This window comes from Bombus vosnesenskii, unplaced genomic scaffold (genome assembly GCF_011952255.1).
Source record: "Bombus vosnesenskii isolate JDL3184/JDL3185 unplaced genomic scaffold, Bvos_JDL3184-5_v1.1 scf7180000013263, whole genome shotgun sequence".
Lineage (NCBI taxonomy): Eukaryota > Metazoa > Arthropoda > Insecta > Hymenoptera > Apidae > Bombus > Bombus vosnesenskii.
This window is the reverse complement of record NW_022882923.1, coordinates 4,007,551-4,029,982: the sequence shown is the minus strand read 5'-3', so window position 1 is coordinate 4,029,982 and position 22,432 is coordinate 4,007,551. Positions and strand designations below refer to the sequence as shown.

General features: G+C 34.2%; 1 protein-coding gene across 13 annotated transcripts in view; it reads left to right on the top strand.

Annotated features, from left to right (window-relative positions):
* LOC117234457 (tropomodulin) overlaps window positions 1–22,432 on the top strand; it is a 114,328-nt gene that overhangs the window by 51,868 nt on the left and 40,028 nt on the right. The window contains exon 1 of one of the 13 annotated variants that reach the window (XM_033495778.1): window positions 7,711–7,832. The exons of 10 other annotated variants lie outside the window; for them this stretch is intronic. The gene's annotated coding sequence lies outside the window, so the exon portion shown is untranslated. Of the gene's footprint in view, window positions 1–7,710; window positions 7,833–13,701; window positions 13,872–22,432 lie in introns of those variants that run through there. 2 more of the 13 variants (XM_033495786.1, XM_033495769.1) reach the window with 2 other exon arrangements.

Sequence of the window (22,432 nt, the reverse complement as noted above, 5' to 3'; positions counted from 1 at the left end):
TGTGCCTTTCTGACGAATAAAACTCACCGTACATTTGTTTGAAAAATAAAGATACATATCGTAATTATAAATAAAATAATTTATTCGCTTAAGAAAAGTCATTGTTTCTTTTGCTCTAAACTTGTAGAAAATTTTAAGCGGAAGTGGGTACAACATAAAAATCTACTTCTATTATCCGGAACACCATAACTAAGTAAATAACCGAACGCGCAAAAGAAGAGAACAGAAAAGAAATGTTTGAAACAAGGAAACAGAGTTTGTTAAAAGTTTGCATAGCTCAATAACCATAGCCGCGCAAACGAAGTCATCGCATCAGCTCGCAAACCGTCAATTTCAATATTCAAGGAGTGCATCAGTGAGTGAGTAGGGTCGAAGAACAAGAGCACGAAGCATCCGAGCAAATAAACTGTGCAACGGTATTCCTCTGGTTCGTCGAGTGGAAATACGAGACGGGTCGAAGGTAGAAGGAGCCCACTGCATCCTGGGTAGCATGAAATAAAAAAATTATAACCGTGGAATCGCGTTTCGGAATCGCGAAGTCTGCTCGCGTCCGGCGTATGCCTTTAATCTTCTCGGATGATTCTCATCGGGGAAGAAAATGGAAGAGTTAAGAGACGAAAAGGAATCTCCGCCAAGGTAAAACAGTCTGAACCCCTGGAATCGTTCTCCAAGCGCGGATCAACGAAAGTTGCTTGGGTAAAAATCGTAACTCTCTCCCTCTCTCTCCAGATTTCCGGATAACAGCGCTCGTATTTTTAACGCGAACACGCTCGAAAACGTGGCCCCGTACGTTCAACAATCCACCAGCAGCTGGCTCGCTTTATTTTTTCATCGCCCGCCAGCGTCAATATTATTATTGGCTCGCCGTGCAACTCGCTGATCCGCGGGATTTTCGCGAGCTGGGCGTCGAATTTGGGTCGAAATATCAGCTTCCGTCAATGAAACTTCCTCGCACGAGGGATGCTTTAGTTCGCACCAGGTTCTTAGCGCTCGAACAGCAACAGGAGATTCTGATGAGCGATTAGGGAAACAAGGAAGTGGAGCATCGTCGTTCAGATTTTTTATTTCGATACGGAGATTTCATTTTGCACTTAGGGAAGAGTTTGCTTTCTGAAGTAGTTGAAATATCGGTGTTTTGGTTGTTACAGCTTCCGTTGATATTGATCCTGAGGATATTCCTGGGAAACGTCGCATTGAAATTTGAAACGAAACGACGAGAAAACTGACAACCGATAAGAAGAAAATGTAGATTCTTTTTGTTCCTCAGAGTAGAATCTTCCCCTTAGTTCGTCGTTCTTCCTTCGGTGCCAAAGCAAATGCCAAACTTTACCCTCGAACGACGTACGAACTAATTCACAGTGACACTCATTGGAGAAGGTAGAGGCGGCAGCTGGTGTTTGCTTGTAAAGCAACGTGTACAGCCTCCTCGACGTGACAGAAAGAAATTCTCGTGGAAGATTCGGGTCTTTGATCTTTACCCTGCGAGAAGAGCCGTTCTAAGAGCATTTCTTCTCCACGCCACCCCCAACTGCCGTTTATAAAAATACATACGACGAACAGTGGCCGCTATTTCGACGCGTCCGATCGATTCACGGGCGTATTTTCAGATTCTGGACGACCTTGGACGATGAGAATACCCCGTACTTCCCTACTCGTACGAATGTCACACGTTTCGTGGGTAAAAAAAGAACTGGCGGAACCTCTATCGCGAAATCTTCCTGCCTATCGTTCGTTCTTTGGTCTTTCCATCGACTGATTAACCCTCACTAGTTTCTCGTGTCAGCTTGACAAACTTTTCCGGTGAAAGATTATAATCTTGTTCGGTCATTTATAGAACAATTTCTCTGCAACCTTTTGACATTTTTTTTTTATTCTTCGCGAAGAATGCAAAATTTCTTATTTATCTCTCCATTATATCGACTTTTTACCGCTGTGTCGAATTTATATCGAGGAACATGTTAAGATACGAAACTGAGGGAAGACGTGGTGAGAATTGAGAGTTGAGCGAATCAACGATATTATTAGTTGTTATAATGTTACATGTTACAGGGATATTATATATTTGATAAGGTTTTCACGACAATTCTGAATAACATTGTAGGATATCGATGGAGAAATAAAAAAAAAGAAAGAAAGAGAGAAATAGGAAAAAATAGTATTTAAGTGAGAAATTATTGTAATAGTTGATGAAGAATATGTACAAGTACATTGATGATTGGTAATCGATAAACATGTTCAATGTAAACTGTTTTGCAGTGTTCAACAGCTTCGAAATTTCTTCCTTCATGAGATACCAATTTTATTTGGAATAATTCTCTGTTATCAACATTCTGTAGCCTTTTATGTTTTTTTTTTTTTTATAGTTTCGAATTCTTCTGAGTAAGCAGTTTGACATTTTAGACACATTATAGCTAGTTCTGCGAGCAGCTTGAGATATTTTAGATTTTTATAGCATCTACTCGTTTAAAAATAGATCTTTCTTGCATGCGACTGTGGTGTAGATTTTAAGAAATGTGTATGGACATTGAAAGATCACGTGCAAAGGATAACGACAAAGATAACATCAAAGGCTTGGACGATATTCGTCTTGTTTTGGATCGTTCGTACACTCTTCAGGCTTTATAGTTTCGCCTTTAAAACGTTCTTCTTTCCTTGATATTTATCACGCCCCATCATAAATGTCTTGTTCCATTGCAAGGGTCAAAAAGAATCAGATTTACGACACATCTTTAGCGAGTATTATAGATATTCGAGAAGAAGAAGTTTAAAATTTTTCTTCCGATATAATTTATAAACGATGAATGTGATTTTTAGTTATCAAAAGTATAGCGATCGCAATTTTTATTTCATGTGTTCTACTGTCAAATATTGTCAATTCAATTATCATAAACATTGCGCCGACATTAGATTATCATATGTGTAATATACATTTTTCTCTGTTCATAAATACAAATAGTCTCTTCTCTTACGAAATAATATTTTCACTTCAAATATTTCATAATATTATAAAATCTTATTATTATATCGGAGGAAATAAACACACGTAACGATTTAAGAACTAGTATCGTTATTCAATACCTTCTAACATAATTCACTTTGCACTGTTAATTTTAAATTAGAAGACATTACAAAAATCAGCAGTAATTTTCTTTAGCTCGATCGATTTTTGACTAAACAATTTTCTTAAGCACACAGAATTTTTAGCTGAATTTTTCTTAAAATTCCTTAGGCTTTATAAAACACGTGATGATTCGAAACTTTTGGCGATAGTCTAATGTTTTCTGTCCTATATTTTTACGAAACTCTGTACTTACAAATGTAACTAGAATAGGTGAAATCGGCAAAGAGAACGAATCGAATGCAATGGGTGCGAGAGTTTTGTCGTCGATGTAGGTTGAACTGGCACGTAAATAATCCTGGGTGTCGATCTGATTTAAATTTAGCGCCGGCAAATCACAGAGCGAAGCCGTTGCACCGGCAAATCCATCACGGAAGTGGCTCGAGTATCAAAGTCGGTCGATTGCTGCCTGGCGATTGTTTAAAGTTATTTTTTACTTAACTTCGACAGCCTGTAACTTTGTAGAACGGTAGAACAAAACCATAAATTGAAATTGGCCATTTTCCACGTGAATTTTTATCGTCGATCGAACAGCTCGGGTCTGTTGAAAGGACGCAAATGAGACTAAACAGAATCTTCTACTGTGTTCGCGAATCGACAGATTTACGATTAACTTTACTCACATGTGATGTGGTTATCCGAATGGGTTCGAAGACGGATTTGCAACTGCATTCTTCCAAATGTTTATTTATTGCTGTGCGTTTTATGCACTTTAAAATTGAAGGCTTGAAGAACGAGTTTTGAAAGAAGGTGGATTGGTATTAGTGAATTTATTGGAGGAATTCGTGTAGTATCTAAAAATTCCTAGAATTTCGAATGTTCTCTGTTATTTTATACGATATTATTTTGGTATATAGTATTATATTTATAGATATCGCAGATGAATTAAGAAAAGCTTAGTTCATTTTGTTTCTATTTTCAATTGTATTGATTCTATCGGAAATCATCCCAGTTAAAATGTAATTTTATTTTAAGTTTCTGTAAATATAAATGTTGGTGTCAGCTACTATTTTGGAATAAAATTTAATAACACTTTGATAAAAATGTTTGAGATATCTTCTAGCCAAACATTTATTTCTTTTTTTTTTTAACGAAGAAATAGTAATAAATCTTGCAAAAAAGGGAAATGTTAGTGGCACTATCAATTAGTAATAACGTCAATTGGAAATGAAACGTGTTATCTGCTATGTAATAAGTATACCAGAGATTGAATTTTGATTAGATTTCAATGGCAAAAGTTCTACATAATACGAGCATATTTCAATCAGTTGGTCGATCGATCGTGATGAATGTGAATCTCTACGTTTATGCGTTTCGTGTAATGGACATAAATAACGAAAGCAAACGAGTACAACGTTATGTAGAGCAGTGGGTTAGCTTTGTATCATTGACATTCAGCTGCTTAAACATTTGCATAAATTTCCCATTTCTAGTATACATCACACGTGGATTTATCTCTTTTTGACATTTATACAGCCTACTAATGGTTCTTCAACGTAAATACTATATTTCAAGGAAAGAATATCTTATTTTTCTTCTTATTTATCTTCTTTTTTCAATTCAATTCAACGCTGAAAATATCAATGACGATGATAAATATTTTGAAGGAACGATCAATAGTGGGAATAAAATTGTGAATAGAATAATTTATTTATCTGTGACGATCGAATTTATGAAGAACACTTTCATTAGCCTAAATTAAAAATGGAAATACATAAAGTGATTATTATTTAGAACATTCAAACGTTGTAGTTCAGTTATGTGTTAATTTATCAAATTAAATAAAAGTATATTATTGACAAATAACATAATTAACTTAAACATTTACAGAGTATTACTCGATATTTATTTTTTCAATAATTTTATATAAAGAATCTTTTGTTATTCGAATAAAAATGCTTCTACACACCCAGTATATTTCTCTATCTCCTCTATAATTTTATGTCGGATAAAGTTAGGCACAAAAGTCAGTTATTGACACAATAACTGCTTGCTTATTCGTTAGGTATACTTTGTTCGGATGCAAATATTTGATATTTTTGCAACCTGAAATGAGGCAAAAAACAGTATAAAAAAAGAACACATACAATTCCTGAAACTTTATAATAAAAATATAATTATCATTTCTTGAAACTTTCACGCAACAAAAGATCGACTGAATATTTTAATAATTCTGTATATTTTATTCAAAACTTTGAACGCCTACAATTATTCACCCGCTAAAACAATACACCAAAATAAACATAATACGAAATTACTAAGCATTCATAAATCTTTGTAGGATTTATCAAACGCTGTTTGATAATACCATTATAGTCGTCGATTTCGATACTGTCAGATTCTATATATAATTCAATCGACACACCATAGCCTGAGTCACATCTCATCGAGATTCTGGTCGTTCCACGATATTCTGTCGATTCGAAGAGAATAAAAGATTTCGATGAGTGCACGGACAATGGCGGTTATTCTTTTCACCGATAGCTTACTCACGACCGGAAGCTTACTTCTATTATCGCGGCTCTCGGCGAACTGATTCCAGGTATCGTTTTATTCGCCGCAATGAATTCGACGGACGAACTGAGGCAAAATAAAATTTGACGCGCGTCACTCTCGCGCGCTTTGTAAGCAGCCACGCGAGAATACACGAGGTTTCGTGTGACTCTTTGTCGAGTTTCGGCCGTGGGCTAGCGAGGTCGGGTCATTTTTCTTTGCCTTGCATCTCGTCTTCCCTTTCGGAAGTTGCGGTAGATATAATATCAGTAGTTGCGGTATCTCTTCTTACTGTCAAACCGAAAATACGCTTGGGATGATGAGAAATTTGGTCGATAAGGTGGTTGATAAATGAAGATCACGACATAGAAACGTGATAAGTGATGAGTTCGCAAGAGAACGAGTTTAGGATTATAATTCTATATTATTAAAAATTAAATGAAATTAAATACGATGGCTATAAAAGGTATTTGCATACCATTGCATTTATTGTAGCACTTACGTGCTAATTAATTTGGTCAAGATATATTAAACTTGGTATAATTTAGTAGCGCTATGATACAGTTATAAACATTTGTTACTATAAAAATGAAATGTAGAACACCATGATACGAAGCTCTATTAGAGAATAAGAATAATAAACTTACGATACAAATACTTTTTCTATAACATATTAAGTAGCAGTAAGAAATATAAAGTATAAAATACATCTATTTAATATTAATTAATTTTTTAACGAAGAAAATTAAGGTTACGTAATGTAATAACGAAAGAATAATTTACTATCTATTGTTTTATTTTTATTTTTGTTAAAGAGAATCGCTAAGTATTCCGGACAGTTTGGAAATATTGATCGAATTTTCGTTGGGCCGTGAAAATATAATTGTACGGAGGAATTGAAATACCAAAGAATCGCTCGTGTAAATATCTAACCGAAGTTGCAGAAGTTAAAAATGCGTGGAATCCGCGCGCTTCGGCCAGCTGATACCGCACGAATGGAATTCCACGATCCGTTTCCCCGTTCAATTCCGTTCATTATTCCACCGCGGCCTGTGTGTTTCGCGATATTTCATCCTATTAACTGTTAAACGGAATATTATTAACTAGTGTTATATACTCATAAAACTTTAATCGTTAGAGCGTGGTTCCGCGTGCCAGCTGAACTTCAACGATTTGTATAATCCGAGTATTTCAAAATTTAATTAAATTAAAACTTCAAAATCGAACCTTTAAAAAATTCCAGATTTAACTGAATCATTTCATTTATTATCCGTTACATACTCATGGTCATTACCTTAATTCCTTCGCCGTTTATTTTTGTTATTCTTATTTGGAACTTTTGACATTTATTTTAAATATTCATTTTGAATTCTGAATAACGATAATGTTCACGGTAAATTGATTCTATCACACGAGAGTGAAAATGTGACAAAATTTCTATTCGAAATAAAAAAAAGCAATCTATGGAAAAGTAATTCTCTATTCACTTTATTTAATAAAGAGAGAGATATCGCGTCATATGCGATCATGGTTTTGCTTGGATTACTTGATTTTACAGTATAATTCCACTTTCTATCCTATATTATTATACGGAATGAAATAAATTCCACCGAATAAGATATAGCTTAACTAAAATACAAATAAAATTAAATACTCTAAAATCAAGTACCTAACCTAATGCAAAAGCTACTGTGACCCGACGTTTCTCTCAGGTGAGGATTAAAGCAACTTCACGAGAGAGCTGCACCTTCTGCGCGACGTGCACGTCGTTTGTCCCACGTCCATGGACAAAGATCAAATTTTTGGGTTAATGGCACGTTGCTGTCGCAGTATTTTCACATTCCATTCTGCTTAGCATTGAACGCACTTGCGTATCGTATGCAAAAAGCCTTGCTCCGTATTTCGTTGTCGAATCTATCTCGCTCATAACAGAACGCACCTCGGATGCATTCGATATGCGATATTCTATGTATATGTACGTACGTGAACAATTCTCTCTCTCCCACTCTTTTTCTCTCCTTGTGGACAAAATTAATAGACCCTGAGAATGCATTGGCCGACGAATCTAATAACGTCGACGAGCTAAATGACAAACAGATCCGTGTGACGCCGATCATTCGATTACTCCTCGTGAATCGGTATTAGTTTTACTGTTTGACAGTTGGCACAGTGCTTTGGTTCGCTGCAAAAGTGGAGTAATAAATTGTCCTTTGATTCTCGGGTGAGCTGGATATCGCAGTTTGTGGTCATTTGAACGAGTTTAAATGTCGATGGTCTTTAAATAAGCTTGATTCGATATACGTAGAATTGCAATTCATTTATTAGATCATTTCATAAGCAATGTCGTCGTAGCAGCTCGGACCTAACAGAGGAATGATGTAATCGTAAAGCATAGTTACTTGTACTGTTTCTTATTTTTCAAATAATGTGTCAATCATTTTTGCAAGAAAATTGTAACGTTCATTTTTAACCTACGCGTATATTCTCAATTTTTCCCATGTATTTGTCATTTTGAGTAAGTTGAACGATATTGGCTGTTACCGAATTTGTTGTTGTTTTTCGTTATGTGATAAGAAATTTTTAAGTATGTGTATTTTTATGTATACAGGGTGGTTGGTAACTGGTGGTTACTGCGCGAAAAAAGAAGTCGAAAGTATAGAATACAAATTTTTCGTTTGAGGCTTTGTTTTCGAGAAAACCGACTTTGAATTTTCGCTCGGTACGCGTGCGGTACGTTATAACGGATCTCACTGTAGATCGTTGTCTCGATGGAAAAATTAAAAAAAAAAAATTTTTATTCTATATTTTCGACTTCTTTTTTCGCGTAGTATCACCCCCTTTCCGCTTGTGCCACCAGTTACCAACCACCCTGTATATTTACATGTGGTAGAGGATAAGAAACTTGTTGAAAATTTGAAGGCAATATATTTTTCTTATTGATCTCATCATTTTATAAAAATACTACTCGAAACTCGAACCGTAATTTAAAGAGAATTAAATCGAATTCCAGCAGAACCAATCGTTCCAATTTCAAATCCTTCCTAATCTCTGTTAAAAGGAATGCACTAACAAAACTACATAGGTATGTTGCGATTTTCTCAAACAACCGCTCCATTTACGACACAGAAGTTTCAAGTTAGAACAAAAGCTCGTCGTAATGAAATGGGACAGGGAGATTTTTACGAAATCCCAGGTTCCTCGATCGATTAAACATTGGACGAACGATTTAGCGTAACTAGAATCGAGGCGCGTTCGTCACAATAAATTTCATGGTTGAACCGGTGCACGTTTCTGCTTGGTCTGATCACGATCAACCGGACCAGTTTGCCACCCACGCGTGGGAAACCAACTCGCAAAAAGGTCAGTCGCATGTACTATTCCCTCCGGTTTCGTTACGACATATTCTTGTTTGCGTTGGAATAATTAATTAGCCAGCTCCTGGAGTTTTGTCTATTGTTTCAAAGGAAGACGAATTTCAACCAAAAAAAAAAAAAAAAAAAACAGCGTCATTTTTCTCTTTTTTTAAAGAAGGGAAACGACGATACTATTGCTAATAACGCCGCAGGTGCATAGGAAACGGTTTGGAACGAACGTTGCATCCACACGTGGTATGGATCTGCACTGAATGGGAATAGGAGCGATAAATGTTTATTGGGTTCGTTAGTGATCGTGAAATGTTTGTATTTGAATATTATAGTACCGTTGATAATAATTATTATAATGTTAAAACAATGACAAAGTTAAATTAAATATTCTATTATTTACTAGATTTTCAGAGTTTAATATTCCAATGGCATTGATAATAATTAACGATATAACGCTCTGCCGATAATAATATTACAATATGATTTAAATGAAATATTTCATTATTTGCTTTTCGAAAGAAGAGCAGATTTAAATAGGATTTTTGCAGATGAGGATCTTTTATTTGATTATTTGTTGATTCATTCTTTTCTATTGAATTTTCAATGAATTTTTAAGGAATCTATTAATTTAATGGATACTTTAATTATTTTGAAATAAAAGACTTGTACTTTCTTCATTCAAAATTAAGTAATAACAATTAAATTTCAACTAAACACGATCATCATATGAAATATTGAATTTATACAATGAACGAATTCCATGAATAAATACATAAATTTATTCGAGTAATTAACTTTCGCCTCTGGTTTCTACAATAATGCTAATTACAATTTCCAATAACTAATTTTCAACTGTTATAAATTCATACAGGCGATCAGATATTATATGAATGTCTGATATGACTTATACGACATAATTGATAAGAAAGTTATTAAAAGATATCATTGTAGCTATATAATGAATGTTAGCAATGAACATAAATAAATCTGACTTAATTAAATGATTTATTTTTTTTCAACCACAATATTGTTATCTGAAATCTTCTCTCTTTTAATTGGAGTTTAATGTAGCATCGACCACAATTCTGCAGACAATTTTCAACGAAACAAAATTATTTTTCACTATCAATTAAAAATGTATCTAATAACCAAGTCTACCCTAAAAACTAAGTATGTTTTTCTAGCCTGATTGTTGGCAGAATGAAGAGTACTTTTACATTCTTATTACCATTATTTTAACGTTCTTATTTCTAATATTTTTCACTCTATTCGTGATTCAATAAAATGCTCGCCACGCAGGCCAACTTCATGCGCGTGCGTTTGCTTGCGAAATTAATATTATCAGTTATCGACGTAATGACGCAAATGTGCGGCTAAATAACTGAACGGTGGCATTTAAAGTGACATTTTAGCCGATGTACAATTTACGTGGAGCAACCTGTCACGGATAAAAGTGGACATTAACGCGAAATACAAATAAAATCCCGTTAAAAATATTTTTAGACATATCCGTGAAAGTAACACGTCTCGTTTTTGCATTTCGTATCTTTTTCACAAGCTGATAAACGAAACGTACCGTTTCGAAAGTCGAAAATTCGTTGCAGACGTTCCTTCGACAATGCCGTTCTTTCATTTAACCCGGGCGCACCTCTTTCATTTATTTAGAATCAGACTTGGCAACCCGATTCTCACGACTACAGCGAATTGTTTATCGTCCAACAACTTTCTATCCTAAGTTGAGGATCTTTGAGAAAACAGGAAGTGCGTCGTTGAAGATGAACAAAGTGTCTTGAGGCATCAAATCTTTCAGTTCTAGGTACTTGCCCTCACCAATGTTTTAATTGATATTGCTAAAATTTCAAGTAATTATAATTAAATATGCTCTGGATATTATTATCGTTATTCCGTTTTTATTTATCATCTTATACTGTTTTTGAGTCAGAAAATATTCCTCTCTTTCTGTATATTGAACAAGCTTGCTCAAGTACGATTTGGAAAAAGTTGAAATATAAATTGAGCTGTTTGCAAGAGGAATGTTCGTATTTCGGTATGTATTCTGTTTACCAATAGTACATCTGTTTGTTATTAGTGGCACGCGATGTCTTCATTTGGCCATCCTTCAAATGTTTAATTTGGTTGTAGGTTGCACAATTAGACCCTAATAATAAATCTATTGAGTTAATGCACTCTTCTTAGACGAGCATGTCGCTTATAAATATTAGTTTAAATGATGTACCGCTTCCACATTTTCCAACTGCTCACATGATGAAGAAACAACTGTCAAATTTTCAAACGTAAATCACACTCCGTTACAACGCAATCCATCAGTAAAAGCGAATTTGTGATTTTCGTGAAATCTTCCATTGTCGCATTTAAGTAATCTTCAGAAATAAAAAAATCCTTACGTATAATCGTAATTTTAACGAAGGAATAAAATTGGTAATGCGATGAAACAAAATTTATCAGGAAAATATTCACACAATTCCCAAAAATTAAAAGAATTATTATAAAATTACGATTATAATAAAACAAACAAGGTAGTAGAATTACATAAAAAATTAAATATCGAACGATTCGTCTTAATCCGTCCACACAGTTATCTTCCAATCAGAAAAAATATTTCAAATAGAACTTACGCTGTTTCGAAGGAATATCAAATTTTTGTCTAGATAGAGATGCTTTTGAGATTTCAAAGAATTTTTTTTTTTTTACAACAGACGTACGTATCAATAAACCTTTTAACAAGCTATAAATTAAATAAAAAAGGTGTGCCTAGCGTTGGTGTATCTTATTCTGAAACAAATTCACCGATATGTTGATCTTTTCATGCCGGTCACGGCTATTTATCATAAAAATTGATGATTGTCAACGATAAAGCAGCAGATAGTAAACGAGGAAAGAAACTGGTTCAAAATCCTAAAACAAACCTGTCCAACGTGTTTCAAAATTAAATATCACATTAGCATGTTAAAAAAAGAGCAAACTGCACAATCGTAAAAATGTTTATTCGTTGAAACGTAACATGGCAATCGTCCACTTTCACGCGGCCAGTGACGTGCAACAAAAACGTGAAATTTTTATTTCTATCATTTATGTAAACGGGAACATAAATGGTCGCGTGTGAAACACGATGATATTGTTGTTGCTGCACGATGCTGGTGAACAACGTAAGAGTAGCAACACCGTATAATAACATTCCGAGAAATTGTTTCGAGCCGGCAAACAAATAGTTGCCCATCGAGATTCGAGTGATATCATCCCGCAGGCTCGAGAAATGATCTCATCGCACCTACATATTCGCAGTTAAGTAGAAATACCGCGGAAATCTCAAGATATTTTGCAAACGCATCTCTCTTTGCGAATGAACGGCACATTTTCTCCGGTTTCCATGGCCGCAACGTTCTTTCGTGCGATTAACGCACTCGTCTAGTTGTCCTCTTGCATCATTTTTGATGGATGATCAACATTAATGCCTCGTCTATCTGTTTATACCTCGTAAGCTATTTGTTTATCATTTACGCAGAATATTATGAGCTATGGTAATAAGTTAATATCGATTCGCTAGCCATTCTTTTCTGAACCTGCTAAGAATTATGGAATTTCATCAGATTATAACGTAATTTCATTCTGATACTTGTTGCCTGAGAATAATGATTTATTATCGTTTCAAGTTATTCAGCTGTGATTTCGTAATTTAATTTGGTAAAAGACTAAATAGTTTTCTTACTTTATTTATATTGTAATATTATACCGTAATTTATTACATTATAAATTATATGAATTTATATTGTAATAGTAGTGATTTTATGTCTGTAAGAGTAATGTTTAAGAATTTTTGCTGCCTAAGACAAGAAATAGCGAGAGTGATTTCGGAGATTATGATTGAAGTGAAACTGTAGGATTTCACGGTGGATAAATGTAGTATACAGAGTATTAAAGAAGATTTATTCTCTTTCATTTGAAAAGTCACTTTTCGTATCGCGTTTACTATCGAACGTCGCTAGAACGACTTCGTTTTTGTTTGCGGTGAAAGCTCATTAGATAACGCTAATAGCAGTCGATTCGCCTCAGAAACCCATCAAGATTATTTAACCGTCCACTTTGTCGTACATACCTCGTGTTAAAAGTAAATTCCCTTAATATCGAAGAAATTCTGTTGAAATTAGATAAATTGAATATCTTTTTATCACGACACGCGTTATTCCTCCGTATATTTTTCCACTAAGCTCTAATATTAACGTACACGTAAACGACGAATATTAAAAAAAACACCTCTACCTTACACAAACGAACGTATCAGCTAAAAAACTCTACCAGACATTCAAAGGAATGTAATCTCTCATCCGTCCATTTAAAAATCATCCGCCGGCGGTTTAATGGTTTCGCATTGGCGAAAATTGGCTGGCTCACGCGTAGGTACGTCACGCTCGTGACAATTGCCATGGCACTATTAATGCAAATTGCCGCGAAACAGGTTAAGCTGGTCTCAATGACGGATGCTCTTAATTGCCAGCGGACTGGGTAACGATTACGATTGCGTTTTTCCGAGTGAAAACGCCGATAAAGAAAAAACACCGACCTAGCCGTGTATGGAGACGCGCCAACAGGCCAGTGAAAGTCGTTTTGAACGAAATCGCCGGCGGTTCGTACACTTTGCTAGCCAACGTGTCGTACAATACCACTACTACTGGTGCTGGCCGTCCTCTCATCGAGCTTCCAGCATAAAAGTCAGTTGTTTAGTAGCGCTCCAGCTCCAGAGGCTTCGTCTTGGTTCGCGTGCCACTCCTTTAGTGTCTTCCTCGTGCATCTAGTCTCGTTCACCTGACGCTCGGCTCCTCGATATCCACCTATACTTCGTGATTGGAGATCGACGTTCTTCTGTGCGTTCTCCGTGAGTAAGTCATTGGATTTTAGTGGAGATATGATAAAGTATAGAAAAGATATTGTACGAAATGCTAGAAAACTTCAGGTTCTAATGTTTGAGGAGTTTGAGGTTCGTTCGGGGTTGAAGCTCCGGTTGTAGCGTAGTCGTTATTAACTTGGATATGCCTTTCTTGTAAGAGAATGATTGAAAGGTGATTCTTTTGTATTGTTTTATTTTTGTAGCATTCATAATATCCGATACATCTTACAATGTAATTTTTTGAAAATTTGCTTGAAAGATGAGCTGAAATTTGTTACTTGCAAGATGCACTCATGCCGATTTTTCGTCGAAATTCTTATTTGAAACGATATAGTATGTAATGTATAATAGAAACGAATTGTCAAATTAGGAATGTTTTATTTTGTAGGAGAATTTTTTAGATAATTTAGTTGATATTGAATCACGATGTTTAATTGAAATCCTCATTTAGGAATCATAATCGTGAAATAATTTGATGGTTTTTTCCAGTCTAGTCGTTCAAGGTTAATTTAATACATCTAGGAAATTGAATGGAGGACTGATCTTAGCTTTGATACTTTGTGCTGTTACGTCGCATTTAACAGGGCTATATTAGTGGAATAATAAATACGCGACTGTGTGCTAATTTTTGTTAAAACGTTTCTACGTTTTGAAAGAGATTTTCTTCTCTTTGCCATTGATACATTATTTTCAAGTTGCTTATATTATATCTGAACGATTAAAATATAATTAATACTTCAAACATGGGGGAAGATCGATAAATTGAATGAAAGCAGGGATAAAATATGTGAAATATTAAACGTGGACATTTAATTGTTTCGAATACTATTCTCTCCGAAGTATCATCGTGGATTGATTATTTTATCGCTAATCAGTATCACATTGATCAATTTCGGAATATTCGTTATTCCATTATCAGAATATTCACCTGTTCTATTGCGAGGTATCTACATCGGGACGACAATTCACGAAAATTCATCACATGCTTGTGTGAAAATTTTGTCGTGGCTCTTCGTAATAGAATATCCATTATTTGTATAAATAATAGGAAAACGTTAATTGAAGCAAACAAACTGTTATGTTATAGATTAGGAACTTTAATGGAATATATATAGGAACATTTAAATAACAGATTGCAAATAACGCAGATTCCATTATATTTATAATTGCATTATACACGTACCGATCAATTTGCTTTATTGTACATATAACATTTATATTGAAATATTTATTTTCATTCGAATTAGCAATATACCAAAAATTAACCAAATACGATTCTTTCATTCTTCAATTTTCATTAATAATTCTTTTCTTTAAATTGTTAACACATTCTACAAATAATAGTGCATTCAAATTAGGGGCATAGTAAACGAGCATTCACGTTACTTTTGCTTTTTTCTGCTATATTATTCTTATTACTCTGTTATATATATATATATATATATATATATATATATATATATATATGTACACCTGAGTGTATATTCCTTTTTAACCCTCCAATCATCCCACGGCATTTCGTCAGAATTTATATATATATTTTTGTCATAAAAAATTATTAAACTTAGAAGTTATTTAGAAACGCTGGAAGCAAGAACTATGGTTATTCTTTCATTTTCCACTTTCTCATTGCTAAATATCTCATGAATAATTACTAAAATATTTTCCGAATCACTAAACATTCAAATTAACAGCAGTAGCAGGCAACCAGTTACCATTCTATTATTTCGAAACTACTAACTCTGCAAATGAAAAACAATACTACCAATAGACCCATCGCAATTAGTTACATATATTATTTTCGCATAACTCGCTAACAAATATTTTCTAAAAAAAAAAAAGATACAAAAATATTTCCAAAATAAGTATCTGAAATTAAAAGTATCACATTAAATCAATCCCTATCTTTTTATTGTTCAATAATTCTAAAAACTTCAAAAATCTTGTGAAAACGATTCAAACGAAATTCTTATCCACAAAATCGCTCTGAGAACGATTCGCAACAAATTTATCCACAAATCTCATAACCATTGTTCTGTTATTCTCTGCTCTCATTTCTATCACTAATCGATCGCCTAGATAAAATAACGTTATGTTGCAGAGCGCGTTGCGATAATTGCTCGACACCATTGTGTTGAATAGTCGTGGAAGAAAAGTGCAGTTAATTAACGACCGACCAATGTTTGATCGACTCGGTGATTTCGCACGGTAGTTATTGTAGCGATCGATGAGACATAACAGGCGGTCGCACTACGGAATTTTCGCGTTGATTAATTGTCCAAATGCCTCGATCTATGAAATGACTGGCTTCCTGTCCGAGTACCGGTGATTTCGTTGATTTAATTTGGACTGTGGACAGGCTAGGTCGGTCAGCGCGTGTTATTATTACCGAAACGGGCGTTCTCCGCGTTCTATGGCTCGATACGCACCACGTAGCGATCCATGATCACCGATAAAAGCGAACACACCCTGACGCTATATTTGTAAGTCACGTACGAGTACCGGAAGATCGCGTCGAGCATCGCTGACCTACGGCAACCGACTTCGAATTGGTCGTGGGTAAAGAATACTTCTTAGAAGCGATGGTGATGAGCGGACTAAGGATGTTTATGCAAATTTGTAGCTTCATGAACGCGAGTAAAATGAAACTTACCTACGCACAGATTTCATTTATTTATTAAATATCATAACGAATATTATGCCTTGGGTATTTTATATATTTTTGCAACTTTGATCTTCTCGTAAATGCAACAACATCCGCTATAAAATGGTATTTTAGAAGAAGAATTTTTCACGACGCTTTCGGTGGTTGTACATGTAATTGTTGTCAAGAGTAGGGAGAAAAGGGACCTGTATCGAACATTGAATAATAAATTTTTATCTAACTCTTTTTATAAATAACGTCACTCTGGGAAAAAGATCAGGAAAAAAAGGAATGAATAGCATGTAAGTGCTTATTTATTTTACCTATTAGGTATGCTTTGTAACGTAGTATGTAACTATTTATAGTTTTACACAATACGTCGCATAACTTTGTCTATGCGGGTATAAATATATTGTACAAGGTAGACAAAGTCAATATCTTATATAATGTGTCATAATATGAATGCGTAAGTCTGTTGCTGAGATCGAGTAAACAGCAATAATACTTCAGAGCTTATATGGCGAGTTATTATTACTTAGTTATTGTTTTCTCTCAAGAAGTGATATTTGTCAAATATCATTATCTAAAATCCTTGTTTAAAGTTGATGTTTACCAAAGATTATTGCAGGTTAACGATCACCATCGATAAAAGTAGAAAAACCATAATCCCTATTCGATGTTTATTTTTACTAATTTATCTCGAAGTTTATCAAAAATTTTATTAATATTAACATATTTGAAAGTAATACATAGACATCTTTTATCACAAAAAAATGATGCTTAACGAAGTATAGCTATGACGAATAGTTGACAATTATTCTCTTAAAGTTACTTTGTTAAAAAGTGAAGATAATCTCCAACTATTTTTCTTGCTGCTCTAATCGGCTGAACTTTCGATTTAAGTATTTAACTCACTTCTGTCCATGAAATACGTTAATAGACGTGACCAAAGAAAACGTACGAGCATATACTGCTTAATGAGAATTAACAGCAAAAACAAATCTATCATTGAGAAACGAGTCAGTATAACATTTATCATTTGCTTTCTTACAATCGTAATTTCTAAAATAAGTTAGTGTTGATATCTCAATTCATCAATAAACTCGAACAACTTTCACAATTATCTTCATATCGGTTACACATAAAAATTTATTACAACTCAGCACAATATTCAACTTCTTTATCTAATAACTATCATAAGCTGTTACTAATTATCAATAAGAACATTTATTGATAAATTTATTTTTAGAAGCCAAACTGATCAACGCCACTTTTTATAATTTTCCTTATTAAGATTATACCTAACATCCAATTCTGAAGAAACAGATGATTCTCATAAATTTATTCATCGACAGAAAAATAGTAAAAATAATATTATATTAAACTTTCTAATTTGTTTCATTTAAAAAAATAATATCTGTAACATCATCGTTTCCTTCTATTTTTCGATGCATCGTATACTATTTACCGGCGTGACTTTCAACGTCGATTTAAACGTCTTATTCAATCGAACCAGTTTCTCGAATTCAAAGAACGCTCGAGATCCTACCCATTTGAAAGAGAACGTTCGTTTTTTGGCTTGATCGTCGGTAGATTGAAAAGTTGACACGATGACCCAGATCACGAATCTGGAATCAATACACTTTCACGATTACGGGACCTTTTGCGTACATACGGGCCAAATATGCTCGATCGGAGCTCTTTTGGCCCATTGCCAATTAGGATCTGTTTAGCAGGAAATCGACGCTTACAATTTGCATCGATCGCATTTTCCACGCAGTATATCAATTGTAATATCGTGGGACTCGGACAAACGTGAAACTACACGCTTAATGCACATTGTGCAATACCTTTAAAGAAAACTGAAGATGGTTGTCATCATTGTGTCGAGTGAATCTTTCTCGGTGATTTATCTTTGAATGTTTATTGGCTGTTCGATCAAAATGAGTCACGTGTACATCGAGAAAATCGAGATTGATCATTGAAATCGTGGATAGTCGTAAATTTAATAGTGGTTTATAGTTACGTCTGACTTTTAAATCAGCTTGTAAGAATATTGCAAACTTCTAACTCTTTCAATATAAAAGTCTTCTACCATATACGTATTCTCCCCTTAAAAGTAACAGCTAGAGAAACCGTAGAAAATATTTCACGTAGTGAAAATATTTCAGGCGAAGACATAGAAACTTTCCCTTGTATTATGCCCGACGTTTAAACAAACTTCTACGAATATTTGAAACTTCAAAACATTTTCGATGTAGAATTTTCTCGCAAATCTGCATTTTCCTGCAAAAAGTAATAACCAGAAAGATCATACAACTCGTAACAAAAATCCAAGTTTATTTCACAACGAACTAGCTTTGTAGGTCTTTCTATCTTGCAATACAGCTGTATAAATCTATACATGGATATTACTAGCGAGTAAATTTCTACAACTCATTTGCTACCACTTAAATCAGGAAGAAGGAAAGTAGAAAAGATACAGAAAAAATAAACCAGATCATGATTTATTCAGATCTCGTCACTGTTGAAGAAGAAAGTGAACATTTCTCTTCGATGGAACGTCAAGTTGCAATTAGATTATTAAAGGCATAGAAAATGACCGGAGCATTAAAAAAAAAAAAAAAAAAAAAAAGAAGGAAAGAAAGAAAAAGAGAAGGAAGAGAACACAGAGAAAACAAGTTAAATTCGGCAACAGTACTTTCACGTCTCACCCTCGTCGTCAGTTGAAAAGAGACGTTCTTTTCGATAGAACGTCAAGTTATAATTAATTGGGTGCATAGAAGATGGTCAGGGCATGACTGTACTAATGAGCCAATTAGTCTTCCAATGTTAAATTAATTAGGAAACGCCTATGATTTGAAAAAAAAGAGAGAGAACACGACGGTATTATAAAGTCACGTTGCATCTTGTATCATTAATTCCCTATGCTCGATGAAAATTCGAACGCGTGGAACGATTTTCGAGCTTCGTTTGCGACGTAACGGTCATTAAAATCCACGCACCCGTGACGGCTGCAACAACGGTTCCTGTTGCAGGATGAGCTATTTCCAAGCGGCCAACAGTTTAGTACAGGCCGCTATCTATCTTGGGACAACAGGTAGCGCGATGTCGATCCGTGCGAACACCGCGTTGCATAACCCTCGTGTTTCTGAATGGCCGATGACGCTTCGAAATTGGCGCCTTTAGAATTCGTGCTTTTTCGTTTTCAATGAAACTATTTTCCTCTTTTATCTTTTCTCCTTTTGTTTTGCTTCGGAGAACCGAGTTTGGGATTGTTTTGCGAATAAGATATTTATTGGGGAAATTTTCCAAATGATTTATCACTTAGCGGTATTATCCTTTATTTAGAAAAAGCTTTGATTCTTTTAGGAATGAAATTTAGTATTTAACTCTTTGTAGAATTGCGACGCAGCCAGAGCGAGAATTGTTATTTGATTTTGTTTTCACTGGTAAAAGATAAAAGAAGAAGAGAATACGAATGGATAAACAAATTCACGGACATTTATGATGTTTACTTAATGATATAAAATTTTCCATTTCAGAAAATATAAAAAATGTTCTAGAAATGCTGGCATATCTACAATTGGTAATATATTTGCAAATAAATTAACTTATTAGGTACCATGATTTTCATTTTGGAATTACAGAAAAAATTTTATTTCAATTTCACAGTATCGATGCAATATTTTCTAGTCAATTAACTGTGTTAATACCAGATCAGGTAGAACGTATATATATCAGGTATAAGTTTACGGTCGTTCATCTCAGATTCGGATCCTGTAAAAAGTGCAAATTCATTCCTTACAGATGTACATACTCGACTTGTTCTATTAGACATGTGCCGTGTAAGTGCTTCTATTACGGTGAGATTGAAAGAACATCGTTTTGCAACATGAGAAAGTAAATTACAGATTAGATTCTTTTTACTTTCAGCAAATAGGCAGTAAACGTCGATAAGCAGAATTCAATACTTGTCTGGTACAAGATATCGATTCGATTAGATGTACATATGTACATATTTTGACAAATACATATTTATCGTTGAAAATAAAGATGTACAAAGAGAAATCTCGTCATCGTTACATTCCTTCGTGGAAAATTATTCTCCGAGTTATTAATAACATTTACAAAAATTAGAATATATCCTTAAATGTTAAGAAACTATCATTAAATATATAAATTCAAAATAAATTGTAAGATGTAATGCAGATTTAATTTTAAGGTAAATTTTAATATTCGCAGGATACGATTAATGTCGTTTCCTGAAACTTCTTTTCATTTTATCAACTTCGTCAATTCGTAGATTCAGGTTTAAAGATGATATTTAAGATTTTAGAAATGACCTCTGTTAAAGTAAACGCGATTAAAATTTAAGAATATTGCAACTTGTTTTCCGAAACAAAGTAATAAAAACTTCAAAATGCCTTAAAATATCCGATTCAACTCGTTGAAAAATATAATTTCCTTCATGTCTATAAAATAAAGTACCAAAGAAACTAAGAGTGACGTACTCTTATAAAACCTACAGTAAACACATTTCAAAACTCGATGTTACACAAGCAACAGGAAGACTCGACGAACTTGTCTCTATATTTGGTCACATCTCGTTTCCTTCGGTCAACTTTTCCCGCTGTCGCGAATGTGTTACCTGTGTCCATATCGATTTTAATTGCGAATGTTAGCGCGAACAGCTGGCAGTTGCTCCGTTGTAGGAGAAAGACACGAAAGGATTCGAGTTTCCGATTTCTACGCATGGAAATTCGAGTCAATCCGGTCGCATGCTACGCAATACTCGGAGAAACTATGACGAACGTACGTAGGTTGTGAAACTCACAGACGATTCTCTCTTTCAGAGAATAAGGGATTATTGTTGCTGGAATATTAATATCACTGTTAGATCAGCCTAATTACAATTATATAAAGACACAAGATAATGGGCTTTCTGTCTTATACGTAGAAGATTTAGTAATTTGTTGTTAAATTAGTTTCCAAGTACAAAAAATTACTATACACTGAATATACGTGTGAAATATACTACGATAACAACACACGATATATCAAATGGTAAAAATCATCATACACATTTTGGATAAGACATAATATTTTTCAACTATTTTCTCATAATGAACGATCGTTGATAACATCAACGTATATTCCCATAACTAACCTACATACTTTTACCATTAAATTAAATTCATAGTACAAGGAAATATACATTTTTTTTTCATTAGATAAACAGTTATTCCATTTCAATGTAATCGATTGACTTGCAGAATACTTGATTGCGCGTGGGTGGCGAATAATCATGCCTTGTAGACGCCACTATGGATATCATTGATCCTCAATAACACACGCGAGTAATACACGAGATCATTGTGCAATATTATCTAGAAGTTTAAATATCCCAAACCGTTGACGGCGGAGAGATTACTGTACCTTATCGATTAACTTCGAAGTCCTCGAGAGTCTAAGTTTCGCAATTCCTCGATTGACCATAGAAGGTCTTCGCTTCCACTCCTGTTGCTCGGTTTATCGGAACTTGTCGATAAGTTTTGTTAATTGAATGTTACTTTAACGACACTTGCTTCGTGTTCAGTCTTCAAAATACGCTGGAAGTTGTATTCATGAAACAAATTGTTAATCCTTATAGTCGCTTGCCTATATATTTTTTCATATTTCGCTGCTAACATAAGTAAGTTATATAAAATCGATTTTTTAATATTTTGTTTCTACAATATTTTCAACGTGTACTTTCTGTAGTATAATATTTGAATAAGATCAGATTTCAGAATATTTTTTACGAGAAAGTAATATTTAAGTTTTATAGGATATTATCGAATGAGAGTTTCATAAAAATTGAAATTGGCTTTTCGTTGTTGTATTTCATTCATTTATGTTTCCTTTTA